Genomic DNA, 25516 nt, shown 5'->3' with positions numbered 1-25516 from the left:
ACAGCTTATGGATTACAATGGCTTCCCCCCCATAACGTCCCTCCCACCCGCAACCCTCCCCTCTCCCACTCCCTCTCCCCTTCCATTCACATCAAGATTCATTTTCAATTCTCTTTATCTACAGAAGATCAGTTTAGCATACATTAAGTAAAGATTTCAACAGTTTGCTCCCACACAGAAACATAAAGTGAAAAATAATAGATGATTTTTTAAATGATGATGAAATCAGATCAGACCTATTGTCATGTTTAATCCCAGTGAGAGTCAAGTTGGGAATTGATAATTTCTTCTTCTTCTTCTTCTTCTTCTTCTTCTTTTTTTTTTTTTTACAGAAGATCAGTTTAGTACACATTAAGTAAAGCTTTCAACAGTTTGCACCCCCATAGAAACACAAAGTGAAATATACTGTTTGAGTACTCGTTATAGCATTAAGTCTCAATGTACAGCACGCTAAGGACAGAGATCCTACATGAGGAGCGAGTGCACAGTGACTCCTGTTGTTGACTTTACAAATTGACACTCTTGTTTATGGCCTCAGTAACCTCCCCATGCTCCAGTCATGAGTTTCCAAGGCTATGGAAGCCCCTTGAGTTCTCTGACTCTTATCTTGTTTAGACAAGGTCATAGTCAAAGTGGAGGTTCTCTCCTCCCTTCAGAGAAAGGGACCTCCTTCTTTGAAGACCTGTTCTTTCCACTGGGATCTCACTCACAGAGATCTTTCATTTAGTGTTTTGTTTGTTTGTTTGTTGTTTTTTGTTTTTTGTTTTTTTGCCAGAGTGTCTTGGCTTTCCATGCCTGAAATACTCTCATGGGCTTTTCAGCCAGATCGGAATGCCTTTAGGGCTGATTCTGAGGCCAGAGTGCTGTTTAGGACATCCGCCATTCTATGAGTCTGCTGAGTATCTCGCTTCCCATGTTGGATCACTCTCCCCTTTATTTATTCTATCGGTTAGTATTAGGAGGTACTAGACTTGTTTATGTGCTCCCTTTGACTCTTAGTCCTTTCATTATGATCAATTGTGAACTGAAAATTGATCACTTGGACTAGTGAGATGGCATTGGCACATGCCACCTTGATGGGATTGAATTGGAGTCCCCTGGTATGTTTCTAACTCTACCATTTGGGGCAAGTCAGCCTGAGCATGTCCCAAATTGTACATCTCTGAGAGCAGAACTTTGTTTCCCAAGTCTCTCCTGTGTCTCCTCTGGGGCAGAACCTGAGACCACCAAGTAAAGGAACACAAAACATAGCACTTACTTAGCTGCAATCTGCCTTCTGGCTCTTCCCTACATTTTTTCCCCTTTTTTTCTTTCTGAAAATATAGACACTATCAGACCTCCAGGCACTACTTTGTGGACATAAAATGTCCCTGACAGTGGAAGCCATGACCTCAGGTTAACCAAAGAAAAACAGACAAAAAACTTCACTCCTTGACATCACCACATAATTAAATCATTTCTGGGGAACCTAACTGGGGATTATATGACAAGTGAGTGAAAAACAGCCCTTTCTAGCTCAGGCCCTTGTTGTTTCAGGTCTCTGTAACCAGTAGTCAAAAGTAATTCCTAGCCGGCGCCACGGCTCACTTGGCTAATCCTCCGCCTGCAGTGCCAGCACCCCGGGTTCTAGTCTCGGTCGGGGTGCCGGATTCTGTCCCGGTTGCTCCTCTTCCAGTCCAGCTCTCTGCTGTGGCCCAGGAAGGCAGTGGAGGATGGCCCAAGTGCTTGGGCCCTGCACCCACATGGTAGACCAGGAGGAAGCACTTGGCTCCTGGCTTCGGATCGGCATAGCTCTGGCCCTAGCGGCAATTTGGGGGGTGAACCAACGGAAGGAAGACCTTTCTCTCTCTCTCTCTGTCTAACTCTGCCTGTCAAAAAAAAAGTAATTCCTAATTGATACAATGGCTATTTGCTTTCCTCAAGTATTCAACCTCTTCAGGATAGCCTTCTTGCCTCTACCTTCTGTTTCTCTAATTTATAAAACATTCTCAGTCTTCAAAAGTGGCACTTCCTCCTGCATTTCTTCCACTTGCACAGCCTCCCGATACTTTGCCTGGGGCTCAAGAGCAAGCTCTACCATGTACTAGCTGTGGGTCTATAGCATGCTATTAACCCTCCAACACTCACTTCCTTCATCTGCAAGAGTGGCACAGGGAAAGTTTGGATTCATGTTATTGTTGGAGGAAATAAATGAGATATATTCCAAGATGGTGGAATAGGGAAAGGGAAAGATGTACTGTGCTAGGCTAGGGATAAATAGTAAAAAAAAAAAAAAAAAAAAAAAAAAAAAAAAAAGTGGAGGAAGTGCACTCTCTGGGAAGAATAAGAGAGAATCTGCAGTGGAAATTCTATGGAAGGAAAAGTAATGCCATGGACCTATGTGGAAGGTGAAGGTGGGGACGCACAGCACAAACACGGAAACAACACACTAGGCAGCCAAGAGCCAGAGCATGCAGCATTTTGGAGATGGAGGTAAGACCAAACTGCAGCAGCCTCTGGTGATATAGCAAGAGGAAGAGCGTGGCATGAGGCTGGTCTGGATCCTTGAGGGCTAGCAGGTACCCACAGACCCAGTGGAAGTAGAGGGGGCATGATTCTCTTACCCCATCCTCTCCACAACACCACCCTGCACTCAGCTTTGCGAGGGCAGGCACCATTCGGGGCTTGGGTGGCAGGTGCAAAAGCCGTTGTGCACATGCACGGCATCTTGCTGAGACAGGACGCCACCTTCTCGGCAGTACTGGAGGCAGTGGCAGGGAGAGGGCAACACTCGGCCAGTGGCTGTTATGTATGTGTGTGATCCAGAGATTCTAGTAGATGGAAAAATCCACAGTCCGCGCTGACTTTGAGCCTGGCTGGGGGGACAATAGTAGGCTGGGCAACCATGTCATAATGTGAGGCTCCCCCAGACTACCAACATACCATGGTCTGTAGTCCACAGACAGCTGGCTCGCAGAACATCTGCCTGGCTAGCATGGACAGGTTAGCATGGCGCAGCAGAACCTCTACACCCAGGGACTGTGGGAATCTTATGTGCTGAGACTGTGGGGACTCAGCTGTGTGAGAGGGAATAGGGTATAGCTGCGTCTCTGAGCAATCACTGTGTGTGGCTCTCCACACTTGGAGCTTCCTGGTTGCCTGAGGCAGGTCATTGCAGTGGGATCAGCGCTAGGAGTGAGGACTGTACAGATCACTTGTGCAGTTCATACTGGGGGTTAAAATCTGGGCATTGATCTCCTTGGAGGAGAAGAGGTAGGGTGTGATCACACCAACAGAGGTGACCATCCCCCCAGTTCAGTTAACAAGAGGACATCTACTGGCCGGCACCATGGCTCACTTGGTTAATTCTCTGCCTGCAGTGCTGGCATCACATATGGGTACTGGGTTCTAGTCCCGGTTGCTCCTCTTCCAGTCCAGCTCTCTGCTGTGGCCCAGGAAAGCAGTGGAGGATGGCTCAAGTACTTGGGCTCCTGCACCCACATGGGAGACCAGGAGGAAGCACCTGGCTCCTGGCTTTGGATCAGTGCAATGCACCAGCCGTAGCAGCCATTTGTGGGGTGAACCAACAGAATGAAGACCTTTCTCTGTCTCTCTCTCTCTCTCACTGTCTAACTCTGCCTGTCTAATAAAAAAAAGAGGACATCTACCATACTCAACTTGGATGTTACCCTTTGATACTCACTCCACCCTGGAGCACTGACCAGAGCTCCCAGGCCACACTCAGCACACACATTTTGGTATTCACTGAAAGTGCAGACATTCCATTAAGCCACAGAGGAAAAGTTCAAAGACAAAAGCCATCAGAGGAAAAAACCAACAAGTATCTCTACAAATGCCTAAAAATAAGTGAATAAATCTAAGAAGCAAGAATAAGGAAGACATAATGATGTCCCCAAAGGAGCACAACATTTCAGTATTAGAATGTGTAGATGAAGAGATTGATGAAAAGCCAGAAATGGAATTCAAAAAATTAATCAAAGGGTTACTCAAAAACAGTCAGAAGCAAATCCCTAAACTAAAGAAACTCATATATGATATGAGTAAGAATTTTTCCCATGAAGTTGAGATTGTTAAAGAAAAATCAAAATGAAATATCAGAAATGAAGAAGGCAACAGATCAAATGAAAAAATGCAGTGGGAAGCCTTAACAACAGACTTGGTGAGGCAGAAGAAAGAATGTCTGAGCTAAAATACAAATCACTGGAAGCATTTCAGTCAGATCGAAAAGAAAAAATTAGAAAAATTAAAAACAGTGTTGGAGATTTATGAGATACTATAAAACGACCCAAAATATGGGTTTTAGGATATCCTGAAGTTGTAGAAAGATAGAATGGACTAGAAAGCCTATTTAGTGAAGTAACTACAGAAATCTTCCCCAATTTGTTGAAACAAAGGGATGTCCAAGTACAGTAAGCATGTAGAACTCCTAATACACATGATCAGAATAGATCTTCACCACGACATATTGCAGTTAACTTTCCACAGTAAACATAAAGAAAAGATTCTAAAATGTACGTGAGAGAAATGCCAGATTACTTTTAGAGGATCTCCAATTAGACTCATGGCTGACTTCTCAACAGAAACTCTTCAGACTAGGAGAGAATAATGAGACACAGTCCAAGCCTTAAGAGAAAAAAAACTGTCAACTCAGAATATTGTACCCTGTAAAGCTCTCATTTATGAATGAAGGTGAAATAAAGACCTTCTATAATAATATATATCACATTTTCTTTATTCATTCACCCAGTGATGAACACCTAAGTTGGCTGCATAATTTGGATATTGTGAATAGTGCTGCGATAAACATGCAGATATCTCTCTGCATACTGATTTCAATTCCTTTGTATTTAAACCATATCATGGATTGCTGGATCATATGTGTGTACTATTTCTAGTTTCTTAAGGAATCACCATACTTTTTTCCATAATGCCTGTACCAATTTACATACCCACCAATTTTTCTCCATCCTTGCTAACATTTGCTGTATTTTGCCTTTTTACTAATAGCTATTTTAATTGGGACAAGATGATATCACATTGTGGTTTTGATTTGCATCTTCCTGATGATCAATCATGTAGAGCATTTTTTCAATACTTTTAGTCATTTCTCTTTTGAGAAATGCCTGTTCAGATCATTCACTCATTTTTAATCAAATCATTAATTTTTGCCATTGTTTGAATAACATATATTCTGGAAATCAATTCTTTATTAGATGAATACTTTACAAATAGTTTCTCCCATCATGAAGGGCGTCTCCATTCTTGATTGTTTCCTTTGCTGTATATAGGCTTTACTTTAATGCAAGTCTGTTTGTCCTTTGTACCCAGTATCTAGGTTTTCTGACATGAGAAGTGGGCATCCAAGCAGTAACCCATCCACAGCATTAAATATGTGGCCTGATCATATGGTTTTAATTCCTAATTTTGCTGATTGAATTAATTAGGCTGATCTATTTCCCTTTTGATTCTTCATTGGCCCATTGGTTGTTTAAGCGACTACTGTGTAATTTCCATGCATGTGTGCAATTACTAAAGTTGCACTTTTGGTTGTTTCCCAGTTTTATTCAATTCTGGTAAATTAAGATACATGAGATGATTTCAATTTTTCTGAATCTATTTTTTTTGTGGCCTAACAAGTTCTATCTGGGAGAACATTTCATGTGCTGATGAGAATAATGTGTATTCTGCAGCGCTTGGATGAAATGTTCTGTAAATATCTGTAAGATGTTAACTTCATTTGGTTTGTAATATAGCTTAACTCTGATATTTCTCTGTTAACATTTTTGTCTGTATGTTTGATATATTGCTAACAGTCAGTGTTAAAACCTCCAACTATTATTTTATGAGTATGAGATTGCTTCAAAAAGCTAGTGTAAATTAAAAAAAAAGAGAGTAAAAGATAAATTTATTTTGGTGCTAAAACATTGAAATTCACACAGTTTTTCAAGAATTTGTGTTTCCATGACTTTTTCAAGATCCCTCATAAATGTGATTTCATTTTTTGCACCAAAATAAACATTTTTTAAAGATGTATTTATTTATTTGAAAGAGTTACACAGAGAGAAGGGGAGAGAGAGAGAGAGAGAGAGAGAGAAAGAGATCCACCCTCCATCCACTGGTTCACTCCCCAAATGGCTGCAATGGCTTGAGCTGCGCCAATCCGGAGCCAGGAGCCAGGAGCTTCCTCCAGGTCTCCCACGCAGGTGCAGGGGCCCAAGGCCTTGGGCCATCTTCCACTGCTTTCCCAGGCCATAGCAGAGAGCTGTATTGGAAGCAGAGCAGCTGGGTCTTGAACCGGCGTCCACATAGGATTCCAGCACTGCATGTGGTGGCTTTACCTGCAACACCACAGCGCCAGCCCCAAGATAAACATCTTCTAAGTTTACTTCTCCATGACATTTTGAAGTAACCTTATAGTAGAGTTCCTACTTCTCCTTTTAAATCTAATAATGTTTTCTTTATATAATTAAGTGCATGCATATTTATAGCTGTTACTTCCACTTACTGAATTGAACATTTCGTTATTATCGTTTGTCTCTTTTTTACATTTCTTGATTTAAAGTATATTTTTGTCTCATACAAGTATAGTTACTTCTGCTTATTTTTTATTTCTGTTGGGATGGTAGATTTTTTCCCATCCTTTCACTTTAAGTTTATGTGTTTTTACTGTGAAGTGAGTTTCTTGTAAGCAAAAAGGTGGAATCCAGCTTTTTTTCTAATCCATTTGGCTACTGCATATCTTTTAATTGGGAAGTTAAATCCATTTACAATTAAGTTTATTGCTGATAAGTAAAGACATACTCCTGTCATTCTGTTATTTTTTTGTGTGTGTTATTTGTATATGCTTTGATCTTTCTTCCTTTCTTAACGATCACCTTTGTGGTTTGGTAGTTGTCTGTATTGACAGAGTTTGACTCTCGCCTTTCTCTTTGATATATCTGCTCTACTACTGCGTTTTATACCATTATGTGTGTCTATCATGGAAGTTATCATCCTTTCACTCTTAGTGTAGGACTCCCTTAAGCATTACCTTTGGGGTTCGCTTGAGGAGATGACATTTTGAGCTTTGATGATTGTTTTCAGCCCTGTCTCTACTCCTGAGGAACAGTGTTTTTCTTCGTGCTATTTGTTGAACTCTTTACTTAGTGTAGGCTTAATCTTATGAGTATAAAGTAAATTGAAAGTAGATAATTATACAAATTAAGAGAGGGAATAGGTGAGGAAGGAGAAGGAAGGGTGGGAGCATGTGTGGGAGGGAGGCTAGGGTGAGATGTATCACTATGATCCTAAATCTGCATAAATGAACTACATGCAACTTATACACCTTAAATAAAATTCTAAAAAATAAATTTTTCAAAATATTCTTTAAACCACAGATTTTATGAGTGCTCATCCAAAAACAATATTAACATTTTAGCAGGTCTGGAGAGTTTCAGATGTAGGCTCCCTTTTTTTAACCCTGATCATCAGCTACTCCCAGTTTTTACATTTTAATTGAGCCTGGCACATGGAACTGTTCCCTTTTCATTTTGATCAGTGTGACAGATTAAACCATTTGGCTTATTAAATACTTGATCACCTACCAACAACATAAGCACTAGGATAAATCTCAGTCGAAGATCTCAGCCAAGCTTGGTCTTAAAATGTCTTGAGATATACAGCAATAAAAACACAGGGAAACAATGTAATTGCTTGATGGTATCACTGCTTTGCACTTGCTTATCAGAGAGAATCATCTTTTAGAAATTTATGAGTGCATTTCCCCAGTGCATTGGCACTCACTCCCAGCTCACAAAATTTCCTCTCTCTGGTCTAAGAGATGCTCTCAGAACAAAATCACTTCCTACACTAATTTATTTTCTGTAGTTATGTGACTATAGTTCACTATTCCTTCAATATTTACCTACAAATCTAGGCTACCCACTTAATGTTTTCTTTCCTAAATTACCCAAAGACAAATTGTTATTGGGCCCACCTGAATTCTGTGACTATATAACATTTATGTTCAAAGACAACAGACTACCTAACACCAATATAAAGACAAATCAAAAGACTTCACCTCTCTATATATACTGTCTTAAAAAAGTAATCTTTCCCTTTTAAAAGAAGTATATAAGGAAACTTTTTTTGTTATGTTTAATTCATTTTCCCTTTACTCTCTGAATTTCCTTCAAAATTGATGGACCACTAGGCCAGATGCGTTAGATGGCAAAATCCAGGGAGCTGACCCATTTCATTGATCAATTGAACTAAAATAGCCCCACATGGAGATGCAGAAGCCGATTACTTGGAGTACAACAACCTCAGGGGTCCTCCTAGTACTTAATGCAAGTAAATCACCTTTATTACCCAATAACATTTCAGGCCAACTGAGTGCTGCTTAATAGGACTGGAAAACAAAGCCAGGTTTCAAAAACAACTCCTTGGAGCACACTGCAGCCTCCTTAGCAAGCAAGAACAGAGATAAAGTCCAAAAGATTGAGAAAAGGCAGAAAGCATTTTCTTTCCTAATACAAATTAAAAGTTATAACTACATGAGAGAATGAGTTAAGTAGAGAAAACACTTCACTAGAGAAATAAACAAAAGTCATAAATATTTAACCAGTAAAGAAGCAACAAGGACTGTCACAAAAGCCACTCTACATACAGTTTAATAAGATGTTACAATTGTTCAATGACTCTGCTAAGCAATAGGATTCTTTCAACCCAAATTAATATTCATTAATTCCCATTTCACAAATATTTCCATGACCTTCCATAAGGGAAATAAGGTAGGAAAGTATTTCAAATGATCAATAACATGAAAAAATAAGCAAAACTGATATTGACCTAACTAACCCCAAAAAAGGGGGAAAAGGTGAGAGAAGACTCAAATAAATGAATCAGAGATGAAAATAAGATGTTATGATAGATTATATGGAAATAAAAAGAATCATCAGAAATTACTACAAACAGCAATCTCCCAATGAATTGGAAAAGCTAGAAAAAATATAGATTTCTGGACACATAAAATCTACAAAATTTCAGTCACAAAGACACAGAAAACCTAAATAGATCAATAACCAAGACAGAGATTGAATTAGTAATAAAGTCCATCCCAACAAAGAAAAGCCCAGAATCATATGGGCTTACTGCTGAGTTCTACCAAACTTTTAAAAAACTAATTCCATTTCTTCTCAAACTATTGAGGGAATACTCTCAAATTCCTTCTATGAGATGAGGCCAACATCATCTTAGTTCGTAAACCAGAAAAAGATACAACAAAGAAATAAAACTATAGGCCAATATCCATTATGAACATAAATGCTAAAATCGTCAACAAAATACTAGCTAATCAAATCCAACAACATATCAGAAAGATCATTCACCTGGACCAAGTGAGATTTATCCCTGGTATGCAGGGAGGATTTGACACATGCAAATCAATAAGTGTGATACATCACAGTAACAAATTGAAGAATAAAACCCATATGATTATTTCAATAGATGCAGAGAAAGCACCTGATAAAATACAAGATCTTTTCATGATAAAAATCTTAAGCAAATTGGGTATAGAAGGCAATATATAACAAACCCACAGCCTGCATCTTTTTAATGGGGAAAAGTTGGAAGCATTTCCACTAAGATTCAGAACAAGACAAGGATGCCCACTCTAACCATTGCTATTCAACACAGTTCTAGCCAGAGCCATATATGCAAGAAAAAGAATTCAAAGGGCTAGCAACTGGAAAGGAGGAAGTCAAATTATTCATGTTTGCAGATGACATAATTCTACATATAGGAAAACTAAAATATTTTACTTAGAGACTATTGAAACTCATATGAATGCTTCACAAATTTGCAGGATATAAAACCAACACACAGAAATCAATAGCCTTTGTATGCACAGAGAAAGGAACTTTAAGATCAGTCCCATTCACAATTGCTACAAAAAATTTAAATAGCATTGAATAAATTTATCCATGGAGGTCGAAAATCTCTATGTTGAAAATTACAAAATGTGAAGAAAAAAATACAAGAAAATAAACAAATATGGAAAAATTTTCCATGTTTGTGGATTAGAAGAATTAATATCATCAAAATGTCCACACTATCCAAAGCAATTCTATAAATTGAATCTATAATTCAATGCTGTCCCAATCAAAAAAAATCAATGACATTCTTTTCAGATCTACAAAAAAATACAGAAATAAAAGAGATGCCTGAATAGCTAAAACAATCTTAAGCTTCAAAAACAAAGCCAGAGCTATCACAATATTAGATTTCAAGATATACTTCAGGGCAGTTATAATCAAAACAGCCTGGTACTGGCACAAAAACAGACATGTAGACTAGCAGAACAGAATAGAAACCCCGGAAATTAATTCACACATATATAACCAATCTTTGACGAAAGAGCTAAAATTAATCCCTGGAGAAAAGAAAGTCTCTTCAACAAATGGTGCTGGGAAACCTGGATCTTCACATGCAGAAGGATGAAACAAGACCCCTAACTTATACCATCTACAAATATCAACTCATAGAGAGTGGATCAAGGGTCTAAATCTATGACCTAATATTATCAAACTACTTAGAGGAAAACATTGGGGAACTTTGCAAGACACTGGTATAAGCAAAGACATCTTGGGAAAGACTCCAGAAGCACAGGCAACAAAAGCAAAAATAGACAAATGGGATTACATCAAATTGAGAGGCTTCTGCACTACAAAGGAAACATTCAACAAAGTGAATAGGCAACCAAATGAGTGGGAGAAAATACTTGCAAACTATGCAACTAATAAAGGATTAATATCCAGAATCTATTAAGAGCTCAAGAAATTCAACAACAATAAAACAAACAATCCAGTCAAGAAATGGGCAAAGGAGATGAATGGCATTTTTCGAAGGGTGAAATTCAAATGGCCAACAGACACATGAAAAAATGTTCAGCATCCCTAGCAATAAGGGAAATGCAAATCAAAACCACAAGGTTTTACCTTACCGCAGTTAGAATGGTTATCATCCAAAAATAAATAAATAAATAAATAACGAATGCTGGTGAGGATGTGGGGGAAAAGGTGCCCTAATACACTGTTGGTGGGAATGTAAAATAATACAACCATTTTGGAAAACATATCTATCATATGACCCAGCCATCTTATTCCTGAGAATTTACCCAAAGAAATGAAATCAGCATGTGAAAGAGTTATCTGTACCCCCATGTTTACTGCAGCTCATATTAACAATAGCTAAGATATTAACATAGCTAAGATATGGAATCAACCCAGATGTCAAACAACTGATGACTGAATAAAGAAAATGTGGTATACATACACTATAGAATACTACCAAGCTGTAAGAAAGAATAAAATCATGTCTTTTGCAACCAAAAGGATACAACTGTAAATCATTATGCTTAGTTAAGTAAGCCTGTCCCAAAACCACAAATATATTTTCCCTTAATTTTGGTAATTAACATACACAGCACAGAAAGTAATTTATGTGAGAAAAACTGACATTTTTACATTTGATTATTGTTCACATGCCTTGTCTATACTCTTGAGGAATAATGGTTTTTCTACTTACTACTTGTTGAATTCTTTATTTGGTGGAGAGTTAATCTGGTGATTATAAAATAAACTGAAAATAATGTCACTATAAAAATTAAAAGAAAAAATAGAAAAAAGAAAGAAAGAGAGAGAGAAAGAAAAAAAAGAAAGAAAGAAAGAAAGGTGGGTGGGAGTGTGGGCAGGAGGGTGAATAGAGTGGGAAGTATTATTATGCTCTTAAATCTATATACATGAAATACATGAAGTTCATCACCTTATATAAATAAAAAAATTTAGCAAAATTTTGGACAAAATGGCATCAAAAGAATGACTGCTACTGTGCAGTAATATTTTGGAATCCATGCATATGCAGGATTGTCCTAAAAAGTTCATAGAAAATGTATATTACAAAAAAGCATAAATTTCAAAATTTCCTTGCATCAGAATAAACTTCTCTTTTCATTCAATTTTTCTAAGAACATTTTGAAGTACTCTTATACAATGTGTTTTTCAGTTTGGCAAGAATTCAGGTCAGGATACAAACAAGCAGCATAGAAGATTTTCACCCACACAGTTGCACCTGGATAGACCAAATAATAATTTCTAAAAGTACTTGACTCTTAAAAAGATATTAGGCTGCATAACTTTTATTTTCTCGCTAAAGATCTATTGTAGAGAGTTACATATTTTAAGCAAGGAGATGTGTGTGTCTGCATCTATTGAGTTGCACATGTGTCGTAGCCCATTTGGAGCAGGAATTGCTGAGGCAGCCAGCCTAGCTGCTGAAATAGCATCATCCACTAGAGGCCAGAATGAGACTGCCACATTCAATAGAGGTTCTTACAGATTCCAGGAAAATTTTATACAGACTTCAGGAAGAAAAGAAGCACAGGAACATCAGTGAATGACACCAAAGCTGTTTGAATTCTGAATCCTCTTACACAAAATTTTCTTCCACATCTAATCAATGGAAAAACAAGGCACCGACTAAACGTCTTTTTAGCAAGTGTTAGTACTAAGGACTCAGAAACGAATGAATGTTAGAAACTGGAATGAAAGTTCTTTTCTGAACTAAAGGTGGAAAAGAACAAAAACAGCAGGTAGGGTATGAGTGTTGGCATGTAATAGAGGCCATGATACAAATATGTGTCTGATATTAGAGACAGCAGAAGAGTACAGTGAAAAGCGCAGGGACAATGCTTCCAGGGACTTTGGACTTGGAGCTAGACCATGAACGATAAGTTCAGCCTGGACTGTCAGAGTTAAAGGTATGCAGCATCTGCAAAACACAGAATACAACACAGTCATCTACAAAGGGAGGGAGGCATATCTGTCAGTATGGAAGACTTCTAGGGCATGTTTAAGTAGGAGGCAGTATGATCTTTCTTGATGGTATTTGGTAAATCTGTGAAAGATACATATGTGTACATACACACACACAAACACAGGCACACAGGCATGACATTCTTCTGAAAAGATACACAAACAAAAACAGCAAGAGGCTCCCAATTAAGTCTGAAATTGCTGTGGTCCCAGTGAAGGCAAGGGTGTTTGTTTTGTTCATTGCTGTATCTTTAATGTCTAAATAGTTAGGATCTCAGTAAGTTTGTTATATGAATTAATTGAATCTTGTCCTATGTGATTGTTCTCTGAAGTGAAAAAAGAACAAAAAGTCATTTGAAGGTGCCAATTCAATGAGATGACATGACCTCCAGAGGTAGGTCCAAGGACTCAAAGGCATCTCCTCATTCAAGAATTAGACTCCAGAATTTTGTACTTAGACATTCACTATCTAAATGAATTTACCTAAGTTTCTAACATGGGAATACAGCAACTCGGAGACCCTTGACTGAAAGAGAGCTCTTGTTCCTGATAAAGCCCATCCATTTCATCCGGTGACAAAAGTTGGGGAGGATGATGAGAAGCTGGGGAAGAAGGATGCCTACTAAGCAAGTCAGAATAGCCTACTTTCTACCAGCTGTCGATGAGAGAACAACTGTCTCAGCCATACTTCCCATAGTGCCTTCCTTTCTGGAATGCACTTCTCCACACAGGCTTCATTCAGACCCAAACTGTGCACCAAAAATGCAGTAGAATGACAAGCAACAGACTATCCAAGATTCTTCGCAAGGAGGAAAGTTTATTCCTATCCTCATATTTTGCAGACACAATTTTGAATCTGAAGTTTTTTGAGCATTGACCTGAACAAGTCAAAAACTCCACATCTTATTTGTGATGGTTTAATGTACCAAACTTTGTTTCATATACACAATTATTAAAGATATTGCATAAAATTATCTTTATTATATGTGTATAAGACATATGAAATACAAATAAATGTTGTATTTAGACTTGGGTCTTATCATTAAGATCATTTTGTTACACTTATAGAAATATTCCAAAATCCCACAAAAATCTGAAACCAAAAATTCCTCTAGTCTTAAGCATTTCAGATAAGGGATACTCAACTTATATACGAAAAAAAAATTAAGAAATCAATCTCATTTACAATAACTACAAAAAAACTAGAATAAAATTAACTAAGGAGAGATAGTACCTTTACAATACAAAGCATAAAACACAAAAAATTTTGAAGAGGACACAAATAAATGGAAACACATCCCATGTTCATGGGTTGGAAAAATAATATTGTTAAATTTATTGTTAATAATATTTTATCTTTAATACACAAAATTACCTACCATACAATATAGTCCCTAGCAAATTCCAGCATCAAATTTAACAGAATTGGACAAAATAACTCAGGGTCAATGTTGTGGCATAGTGGGTAAACTCACAGCCTGCAACACTGGCATCCAATACAGGTGCTAGTTCATGTTCTAGCTGTTCCATTTCTGATCCAGTTCCCTGCTTATGGCCTGGGATAAGCAGAGGAAGATGGCCCAATTGTCTAAGACCCGGTTTAAGTTCCTGACTCCTGACTTTGGCCTAGCCCAGAGCTGGCTGTTGTGGCCATCTCTGGAGTGAATCAGTGGATCAAAAATCAATCTCTTTCTCTCTCCCTCCTTCCCTCCCTCTCCCTTTCTCCGTGTGTGTGTGTGTGTGTGTGTGTGCATGTTTCTCTCTCTCTCTCAAAATAAACAAATATTTCAAAAAAGGAAATAAAAATAACCTTAAACTTTGTATGGAATGACAAAATCCCTCAAAGAGTCAACACAATATTATGCAAAAGAAAAAAGCTGGACATTTTAAAACATGAACTAGAGTTTTCAGTTGGCAAGATGGCTGAATACGGAAAAGATGTGCTGCTTTCGACCAGGGGAAAATAGCAGAGGAAACATGGAGGAAATGCATTCCCAGAAAGTTCGCAGTGGAAATTCTACAGATGGATGAGGGATGCCATGAGGCAGCATGGAAGGTGAGGACACGCAGCAGGCAAGGCCACCACACATGACTCCTGCAGCTGGAGCGTGGAGGACACGCTAGCATTTGAGACAGAGGTGAGAGCAGACCTGAGGCAGCCTGTACCAGTGGGGATATTGCCTGAGGGAGAGCTCTGCAGACCACACTGACTTTGATTCCAGGCTGGAGCAGGAGGCAGGGATCCACATAATTCAGCGAAAAAAACATACGTTTCTTTCTACCCATTCCCCAACAAGGGCGCCCAACAACCAGCGGGGAGAAGATGGCATTCTAACACCAGGGGAGGCTGTGGCAGCTCTTGTGCACATGTGTGACCGGGGATTTTACCAAAGGAAAAATCCATGTTCGCCACTGGCTTTGAGTCTGGCCTTGAGGTTTGACCGTGGGCTGGACACACATACAGGACTGTGAGGTGGCCCCCTCCTCTCAGCATATCACAGGTTCCAAGCTCAAACTGCCAAGGTGGAGCACCTATAGGCAGCTGGCTTTGGGAACATCCCTGCTCTCTCCATGGAATGGGACAGGATCACAGGGATGAGAGGGGATCCTCTGCACCAATGACGGCAGGAGACTTGTGTGCTGTGACCTTGGGAATTCTCTGACTGCACAGTACGTCCAGTGTAGCTGGGGCTTTGGGAAATCACTGTGTCTGGTGACAGAGGGTCAGAGCTCCCTGACAGCTTGGGGAAGGTGACTGTAGAAGGCTCCTTGCTCACACGGGGGAAAGTACAGTTCCTTTGGGTGGTTCATGAGGCTGTGTGGGAGGAGGCTGTGTCCACTATGAGCTAAACCAGGGCACTGATCACATTAAAAAGGAGGAGGTGAGGTTGTGATTGGCCAATAGACATGAACATTCCATCTCCCCTGCTGAAAATAGAGATCTACCATGCCCAACACGGGTGTCATCATAGATTTGCATGTCACATTTAAGCACTTGACCAGAGCCCCCTTGCCCAAACCAGCAAACTTGTCTGATTATTCACTGAAATAGCAGACATGCCATAAAGCCACAAAGGCATAATTCAAAGGTAAACCCATCAGAAGAAAAAAAAATTATTTCCACAAATGCCAAAAAATAAACTCAAAAATATAAGAAACAACAACAAGGAAGACAGCATGACTCAAAGGAAAACAATTCAATACTAGAATGTAAAGATGAAGAGATAGACGAAATGCCTGTAAAGGAATTCAGAAGAATGATCACAGGATTACTCAGAAGCAATGAAAGTAAATTCATGAGTTAAAGAAATTAATACATGACAGGGATGAAACAGTTTGCCATGAGATTGAGATTTTGAAGAGAAAACAAACTGAAATATTAGAAATGAAGAATTCAACATGTCAAATAAAAACTACAAGGGAAAGCCTTGAAAAGAGATGTGGTGAGGCCAAAGAAAGAATATCTAAGCTAGAAAAAAATCTTTGGAAAAATCTCAGTCAGAACAAAATAAATGAAGTAGAAATTAGAAAAATTAAAAACAGTATGGGAGACTTACAGGATACCATCAAACAACCAACCAAATAGGTGTCTTAGGAGTTCCCAGAGGTGTGGAGAGAATGGATTAGAAGCCCTATTCAGTGAAATAATAACAGAAAATGTCCCTAATTTGGAGAAAGAAAGGAATATCCAAATACAGGAAGCACACAGAACTCCTAATAGAACTGATGGAAAAGATCTTGATCATGACACACTGTATTCAAATGTTCTAGGGTAAAACATAAAGAAAAGATGCTACAATGGGCACAAAAGGAATGCCAGATCACCTTTAGAGGATCTCCACTTAGATTACCAGCTGATTTGTTATCAAACCCTGCTGGCTAGGAGAGAATGGATGTAGTCTAGGTCTTAATTAAAAAAAAAAAAAAACGTTTCAACCAAGAATAATATATTTGCAAAGCTCTCATTTATGAATGAAGATATTTATGAAATAAATATCTTGCATAACAAACAGGAATTGAAAGAATTTGTCACCATCATCTAGCCTTACAAATGATGCTTAAGCATGTGCTACACATAAAAACACAAAAAGAATGTCATCATTATAAAAGAAGGTGAAGGCAGAAAATCTAGTAAAAGTACAATGGAAATCCAAAGTAAACAATAGGAATACTTATAGGAAAATGTCAAGGCCAAGTCGTTACCCATCAATGGTAACCTTGAAGGTAAATGGCCTCATCTTTCCAGGTAAGATGCAGCCTGGATGAACGCATTAAAAAATAAGACCCATCTATTTGTTGTCTACAAGAAACAGACATAATCAACAAAGACACACACAGAATGAAAGTGAAAGGATGGGAAAAGATATTCCATGCTAACAGAAACCAAAAAGGGGCAAGTGTGGCTATCCTAATATCAGACAAAATAGACTTTAACACAAAAACTGTTAAAAAGAGACACAGAGGGGCCGATGCTGTAGTGTAGCAGGTAAAGCTGCCACCTGAAATGCCAGCATTCCATATGGGCATTGATTCGAGACCCAGCTGCTCCACTTCTGATTCAGCCCTCTGCTATGGCTTGGGAAATCATTAGAAGATGACCCAACTGCTTGGGCCCCTGCACCTGTGAGGGAAATCTGGAAGAAGCTCCCGGCTCCTGGCTTCAGATCAACCCAGCTCTGGTCATTGCAATCATCTGGGGAGTGAACCAGTGGAGGGAAGATCTCTCTTTATCTCCTGCTATATATCTCTCTCTGCCTCTGCCTCTCTGTAACTCTGCCCTTCAAATAAATAAATACATATTTTAAAAAAAAAGACATACACAGAAGGGCAATATGTAATGATAAAGGGATCAGTTCAACAGGAAGATATGACTATAGTAAATGTATATGTGCCAAATCAAAAGATGCCTGGCTGTTTAAGATACGTTAATGGATCTAAAGGGAGACATAGAGTCCAATATAATAATAATGGAGGATTTATACATCACACTTTCACCAATGGACAGATAAACCAAACCAAAAAATAACAAAGAAGCAACAGAGTTAACTGACTCTATGGACCAAATGGACCTAACTGATATCTACAGAACTTTTTAGCCCATAGTTGCAGAATAGAGACTCTTTTCATTAGTGCATGGAACTTTCTCTAGGATAGACCACATGCTAGGCCATAAAGCAAGTCTCAACAAATTCAGAAAATATGAAATCATACCATGCATCTTCTCTGACCAAAACAGAATGAAGGTGGAAAGCAACAACTGAAGAATCTATAGAAAATGTGCAAACACATGTAGACTGAACAACACTCCAGAATGAACAGTAGGTCATAGAAGAAATCAAAAGGAAAATTAAAAAATTACTGGAATTGAATGAAGATGACAATACAACATATACAAAATTTATGGGATACAACAAAAGCACTGTTAAGTGGGAAGCTTATAGCAATTGATGCCTCTATCAAGAAATTGAAAAGGCATCACATAAATGAGCTATGAATGCATCTCAAGGACCTAGAAAATGTAAATGCAACAACAGACATCACATAAATAAAAAGAATCATCAGGAATTACTACAAAGAGCTGTACGCCAACAGACTGGGAAAACTAGAAATGGATAGATTCCTGGACACATGCAATCTACCAATATCAAATCTGGGATACATAGAAAACCTAAACATACCAATAACCAAGGTGGTCATTGAATCAGTAATAAAGACCCTCAATAAAGCCAGCACCACAGCTCAATAGGCCAATCCCCGGCCTGGCGGGGCTGGCACACCAGGTTTTAGTCCTGGTTGGGGCGCCGGATTCTGTCCCGGTAGCCCCTCTTCCAGGCCAGCTCTCTGCTATGGCCAGGGAGTGCAGTGGAGGATGGCCCAAGTCCGTGGGCCCTGCACCTCACGGGAGACAAGGATAAGCACCTGGCTCCTGCCTTTGGATCAGTGCGGTGCGCCGGCTGCAGCGCGCCAGCGGCGGCGGCCATTGGAGGGTGAACCAACGGCAAGAGGAAGACCTTTGTCTCTCTCTCTCACTGTCCACTCTGCCTGTCAAAAAAAAAAAAAAGAATTTAAAAAAAAAGACCCTCAACAAAAAAAGTCCAGAAAGTCCAGGACCAGACAGCTTCACTGCTGAATTCTAACAGACATTAAAGAAGAAATAATCCAATTCTTCTCAAGCAATTCAAACCAACTGAAAGGGAGGGAATCCTCCCAAACTGCTTCTATGAACCCAGCATCACCTTAATCCTAAATCAGAAAAAGATATAACAGAGAATGAGAACTACAACCAATTTCTCTGATGAATATAGATGCAAAGTCCTCAACAAAATACTAGCCAATCAAATCCAACAACACATCATAAAGATCATTTTCCCGGACCAAGTGGGATTTATACCAGGTATGCAGGGATGATTCAACATTCACAAATCAATAAATGTGATTCATCACATTAAGAAACTGAAGAATAGAAACCATATGACTGTCTCCATAGAGGCAGAGAAAGCATTTGATAACATAAAACATCCTTTCATGATTAAAACTTAAACAAGTTGGGTATAAAAGGAACATCTCTCAATACAATAAAGGCCTTGCCAAGCCTTGGTCATTGAAGACATTCTGGGAGTAAACAAGTGGATGGAAGATCTTTCTCTCTCTCTATCTCTCTCTCTCTCTGTAACTCTACCTTTCAAATAAATAACATAAATCTTTAAAAAATATATGATGTTGTATATAAGTTGTAAGGGTAACCACAGAGCAAAAACCCACAATAGATATACAAAAGATAAAAAAAGAAAAATCCAAAGCATATTACAATAGAAAGCCATCAAGCCACAAAGAAAGAAAGCAGAAGAGGGAAAAAGGAAGAAAATATGTATAAAACATCTTGAAAGCAATTAACAAAATGGTCTTAGTAAATTCTCACCTATCAATAGTTAATTACTAAATAAAAAGCATACACTAGCTGAATAGGTTTAAATAAAGAAGACCCACTCTATGCAGACTTTAAGATATTCATTTCACCCGGGCCAGTACTGTGGCATAGCAGGTTAAAGCACTGGCCTGAAGTGCTGGCATCCCATATGGTCACTGGTTCAAATCCCTGCTGCTCCTCTTCTAATCCAGCTCTCTGCTATGGTCTGGGAAAGCAGTAGAAGATAGCCCACGTCCTTGGGCCCCTGCACCCACATTGGAGACCTTGAAGAGGCTCCTGGGTCCTGACTTCAGATTGGCTCAGCTCTGGCCATTGCAGCCACTGGGGAGTGAATCAGCAGATGGAAGACCTCTCTTTCTCTGTCTCTACCTCTCTCTGTAACTCTAGAAGAATTAGAGATAAAAAAAAAAGATATTCACTTCACCTTAAAGGAAATTTATAGACTACAAGTGAAAGGATGGAAAAACATATCCCATGCAAATGGAAACCAAAGGAGAGTAGGGTAGTTCCTTATTTCAAATAAAATAGACTTTAGTCATTACATAACAATAAACAGTCAAATAACCAAGAACATTTAACAAGCATAAAAATATATGCACCCAACATCATAGCACCTAAATACATAAAACATTAACATATCAAATGGAAACAAAGACTGTAACACAATAGTAGGGGATTTCAATACCCTGCTTTCAATATTAGACAGATTATACAGACAGAAAATCAATAAGGAAACATTGGACTTGAACCTTATTTTAACCCAAATGGACTGAACGGATATATAGAGAACATTCCAACTAACAACGGAATATACATTATTCTCAAGTGTACCGATTATACAATAAAAGGATCATTCATAATGATTAAGTGGAATTTACTCCTGAGACACAAGGTTGGCTCAATATGTACAAATCAACAGATACAATGCACCATAAATAGAATGAAAGGAAAAAAAAAAAAAAAACATGGTTATCTCACTAGAAGCAGAAAAATGAATTTCAACATCCTTTCATGATAAAAACTCTCCTCAAATTATACAAAGAAGTAGAAATAAATACATATTTCACAAGTCCACAGTTAAGATATTTAACAGTGAAAAGTTGGCTTTTTCTCTAAGAAGGCTTTTTCTCTAAGATACAAAACAAGACCACTGCCATCCAATTTGTCTAACATAGTACTGGAAGTCCTATCCAAAACAATTAGGCAAGAGAAATAAATAAAAGGCATCCAAGTAGGAAATGATAAATAAAATCATCTCAGTTTGCTGATGCTATGATGTTATATATAGAAAATTCTTAAGACTCTACTAGTAACTTGTTGAATTGATATATTTAGTAAAATTTCTGCATAGACAATCAACTTAGAAAGATCAGTTTACTTCTAACAACAAACTGAACATTAACAATGAACAGTTTAAATAAAAAATTAAGAAAATTCCATTTACAATAGAATCAAAACAATAAAATACGTAGGAGTAAATTTAACTACAGAAGCAAAAGATCTCTATCCTGAAAACTATAAAATACTGATAAAAATAAAAGATAACACAAATCAATGGAAAGAAATCTTCTGTTTGTACATTAGAAGAATTAATCTTGGGATCAGTGTTGTGGCACAGTGGGTTAAGTGGCGGCATCCCATATGGGCGCCGGTTCGAGTCCCGGCTGCTTCTCTTCCAAACCAACTCTCTGCTGTGGCCTGGGAAAGCAGTAGAAGATGGCCCAACTCCTTGGGCCCCTGTACTGGCATGGGAGACCTGGAAGAAGCTCCTGGCTCCTAGCTTCGGATCGGCACAGCTCTGGCCAGAGTGGCCATCTGGGAAGTAAACCAGTGGATGGAAGACCTCTCTCTCTCTCTCTCTCTCTCTCTGCGCCTCTTCTCTCTGTGTAACTCTGACTTTATGTTAATGAAATATTCTAGGCACATAGAGACAAATACCATATGATTTCACTTATATGTGTAATTTGCAAAAGCTGAACTCATAGAAGTGTAGAGTAGAATGGTGGCTATCAGACGCAGGGGTGAAGACAGACAGAGAAAGAAAGACATTTGCCAACAGGCATAAAGTTGCAATAGGGAAAATATGTTCTGTTGTTCTATTGTACCTCAAAGTATTTACAGTTAACAATAATATATTGTATATATAAAGTAGCTGAGAGGATTTTAAATGTTTTTACCACAAAAAATGATAAATATTTGAGAATGGATATGCTAACACTCTGATTTAATCATTCTGCAAGTGTACATGTATTTAAATTCACTTTCTAGCCAACAAATACATAGAATTACTATTTTTAGACTAAAAATTTAAACTGAGTCTCACAAATCAATACATCTTTATGAGTTGCTAAATAAAAAATATATAACGCTATACACATGGTGCTAATACTAAACAATATACATGGGCAATTTCTCTTAAACGTGTTTTTATACTCTTTGACAAACAGTTTCTTTTTTTTTTTTTTTTTTTTTTTTTTTGACAGGCAGAGTGGACAGTGAGAGAGAGAGACAGAGAGAAAGGTCTTCCTTTTGCCGTTGGTTCACCCTCCAATGGCCGCCGCGGCCAGCGCACCGCGCTGATCCGATGGCAGGAGCCAGGAGCCAGGTGCTTTTCCTGGTCTCCCATGGGGTGCAGGGCCCAAGCACCTGGGCCATCCTCCACTGCACTCCCTGGCCACAGCAGAGGGCTGGCCTGGAAGAGGGGCAACCGGGACAGAATCCAGCGCCCCGACCGGGACTAGAACCCGGTGTGCCGGCGCTGCAAGACGGAGGATTAGCCTAGTGAGCCGTGGCGCCGGCCCGACAAACAGTTTCTAAAGATAACCATGTCTGTCCTGAAAGTAACAATAATTGGTATCATGGAATTTTCTAGGGGAAAATTACTCATCCCTGGTATTAGAAGGCAAAGGAGCAATTACAGATCACGAAGAAATACTATCTAGCTACTTTCACACATTCTGCAGAACTCCAGGATTGCAAGGAGAACCAGAGACCATGATGGGGGGCTTGGGAACTGAAGGAACCCCAGGAGTTGAAACTCTCATTACCTCAACTACAGAAGTTCATTCCAAATACGGAGATTCCTTTTAAGGAAAGGATTCTACCACTGAGAAAATGCATTTGACATTATAAAACATTCTTATTTTCCAGATTAGGAAACTGAGGGCTAGCATGTTTAAATAACTTGTTCAAGGTCAGCCTGATAGAGAACAGTAGTTTCATGACTAGGGCATTACACAATAGTGAAATTTTTCATGCTGTAAGCAGTTCTCAAACTGGCAGTTCCTGCAAGCTTGTAATTATAAAGTGAAATGAAAGTATATCATTGTAAAAATTAAATGAGAAATAAGAAAAGGAGATGGTGAGAGTGAGAGAGGAAAGGAGGGTAAAGTGGAAAGTATGATTATGCTCTTAAAAAGGTATATATGAAATACATGAAATTTCTTCTCATTATATAAATTTTAAAAACACTCTCATTTAGTGTCACTGTTTATATATAACTATTCCAGAGCAGAGCACATGAGCATTTCTGCCAATTTTGGACAGGCAGAATCAGGCAATGAGAGAGACAGAGAGAAAGGTCTTCCTTCTGTTGGTTCACCCCCCACCAAGTGGCCGCTACGGCCGGTGTGTTGCAGCCAGCATTCTGCGCCTATCCAAAGGCAGGAGCCAGGTGCTTTCTCCTGGTCTCCCATGGGGTGCAGGGCCCAAGCACTCGGGCCATCCTCCACTGCCTTCCTGGGCCACAGCAGAGAGCTGGCCTGGAACAGGAGCAACCGGGACAGAATCCGGCGCCCCGACCGGGACTAGAACCCAGGGTGCCGGCGCCCCAGGCAGAGGATTAGTCTAGTGAGCCACAGCGCCGGCCCAGGGGAGTCTTTCCTTAGTCCTGGCTTAGAGATTCCTGAAACTTCTATGTTAAATGGGGGGCAGGAAAAACTAGGAGAGTTTTCCCCATCGGTTACTTCCTTCACAAGCTTGCGTAAGGTGAATTGCACTTTTTTTCAAGTTATTTTAATCCAAGATGCTGTTGTGTAAGTAGCAGAAACACACCAGTTTCCCCACTCATAAAAACAGGAGGAAGAGGTAAGGCTTACACTATTTTGCTATCTTGTGGTACAGAAATAAATACCTCTTAGGTTCATGGCTGTTAAGATACATCTTAGGTCCATGGCTCAGTAATCATGCATGCCACTGATGTTTCCTTCTCAAAATTTACATGATAATTGCAAACATTCTGAAACACTCACTCACTTTGTTCTTTCTCCTTTAGCAAACTTTGAATTCAGAGTTCTGGGGCAGGTGTCTGGCGTAAGTGGTTAAGGCACCAGTTAAAGTGCCCAAGTCCCACAGCAGAGTACCCAGGTTCCATCCTGGCTCCAGCTCCTGACTCCAGATTCCTGCTAATATAGACCCAGGTAGGCAGCAGTGAGGGTTCCTGCCAACCACGTGGAACCTGGACTGGGTTCCCAGCTCCCTGCTCTGGCCACTCTGGGTATCTGAGGCTGAGAGAGCACATGAGACAGCTAGCTCTCCTTCCCTCTCCTCCTCTCCCGTGTGCAATGGTTTGTGTCCTTTATAAACTGTATACAATCAGAGCGTGTCTCTCCTAACAGAAGTTGGCTGCAATGCTTCTTAGGGTTCCTGTGCACCAAGCTCACCATGGGGTGTTTGACTTCACAGCCTTTGCTCCCCGACAGGGGAACTTGACCTCCTCAGTCTCAAACAGTCTGAGGCAGCAGACTTGAACAGGGTGGACCGCACAGACCAGAGGGGACAGAACGTCCGCGGTTTCGGAACCGTCTCAGGGCGGGCAGCCACACATACCCCAGGGCTCGCCCCTACGCCAGGCCTGCGCGAAGGTAACCTGCTAACCGGCTCGGCCTCGCGGATTCCTTCACCAGAGTGTCTGTCCACAGCGTGTAAGTCTGAACGTAAAATGCTAAGAACTAGCGCTAGACAGAAAGTTCCATATATGATTCCCCTGCTCTCCAAAATACAAAAAGCAAAGCGCCTTTCAAGATTAAACAGTAGCCAAATAATAACATTAATAATAGTAGCAAAGCTACCTCTGTTCTGGACGAGAAATCTCGCTTCCAAGGTCGGGCGAGGCACGCCAGGGCAGACGCCTGGTTTCTCTCACCACCTAAGGAATCCGAACGCCGCGCGCCGGGGTCGCCATAGAAACCGCGGCGGCGGTGGGCGGGGCTCCCGGCGGGTGGGCGGGGCCGGTCTTGGTTGCCCGGGAGACGCCGGAAGTCGCTGCGGGGATTGCGCCAAAGAAAAGCGACTTCTGGGATCCCTTGACCCGCAAGAACTCTGCCCCTGCCAGAGACCCGGAAGATTGCTCCCCCCACAGGATAACCAAATTCGTCAGTCGGCCAGAATCACGCTGTCTGAAAACCCAGATCCACCTGTTTTCCATTCCCGGCCTGTTACAATCTCTCAGGCCGGGACTCAGAATCCGGATTTAACGGAAGGCTGTAGTGTCGGGAAGTTGATCGACACTGGGCTCGCCTAGTCCTGTTTCCCTGGCTCTTCCTCCTTGCCTGCCCAGCACACTCTGCACCCTCAGTTTCCTCCGCACTGGCTCTCGGGGAACGGAGCTGGAAATGCTGCGGGTTCAGATCCTTGAGGTGAGGGCAAGCTCCCTGGAAGGCTCCCAGCTCTTCGCAGATTCCGCTGGGGGGCAGCATTGTCCTCTGCTCCGCTTCTTTCCGCAAAGCAGACAACCCAG

The 25516-nt window shown here is 40.0% G+C and overlaps 1 protein-coding gene across 1 annotated transcript in view; it reads right to left on the bottom strand.

Annotated features, from left to right (window-relative positions):
- LOC100350055 (ras and EF-hand domain-containing protein) overlaps positions 1 to 24997 on the bottom strand; it is a 245165-nt gene extending 220168 nt beyond the window's left edge. The window contains exon 1 of the mRNA XM_089336421.1: positions 24849 to 24997. The gene's annotated coding sequence lies outside the window, so the exon portion shown is untranslated. The remainder of the gene's footprint in view (positions 1 to 24848) is intronic.
- Positions 24998 to 25516: the final 519 nt, after the last annotated feature.

Source organism: Oryctolagus cuniculus, chromosome 1 (genome assembly GCF_051225735.1).
Source record: "Oryctolagus cuniculus isolate XC-2025 breed Fujian yellow rabbit chromosome 1, ASM5122573v1, whole genome shotgun sequence".
NCBI lineage: Eukaryota > Metazoa > Chordata > Mammalia > Lagomorpha > Leporidae > Oryctolagus > Oryctolagus cuniculus.
The sequence above is the reverse complement of the archived record's forward strand: the minus strand, read 5'-3'. Positions and strand labels throughout refer to the sequence as shown.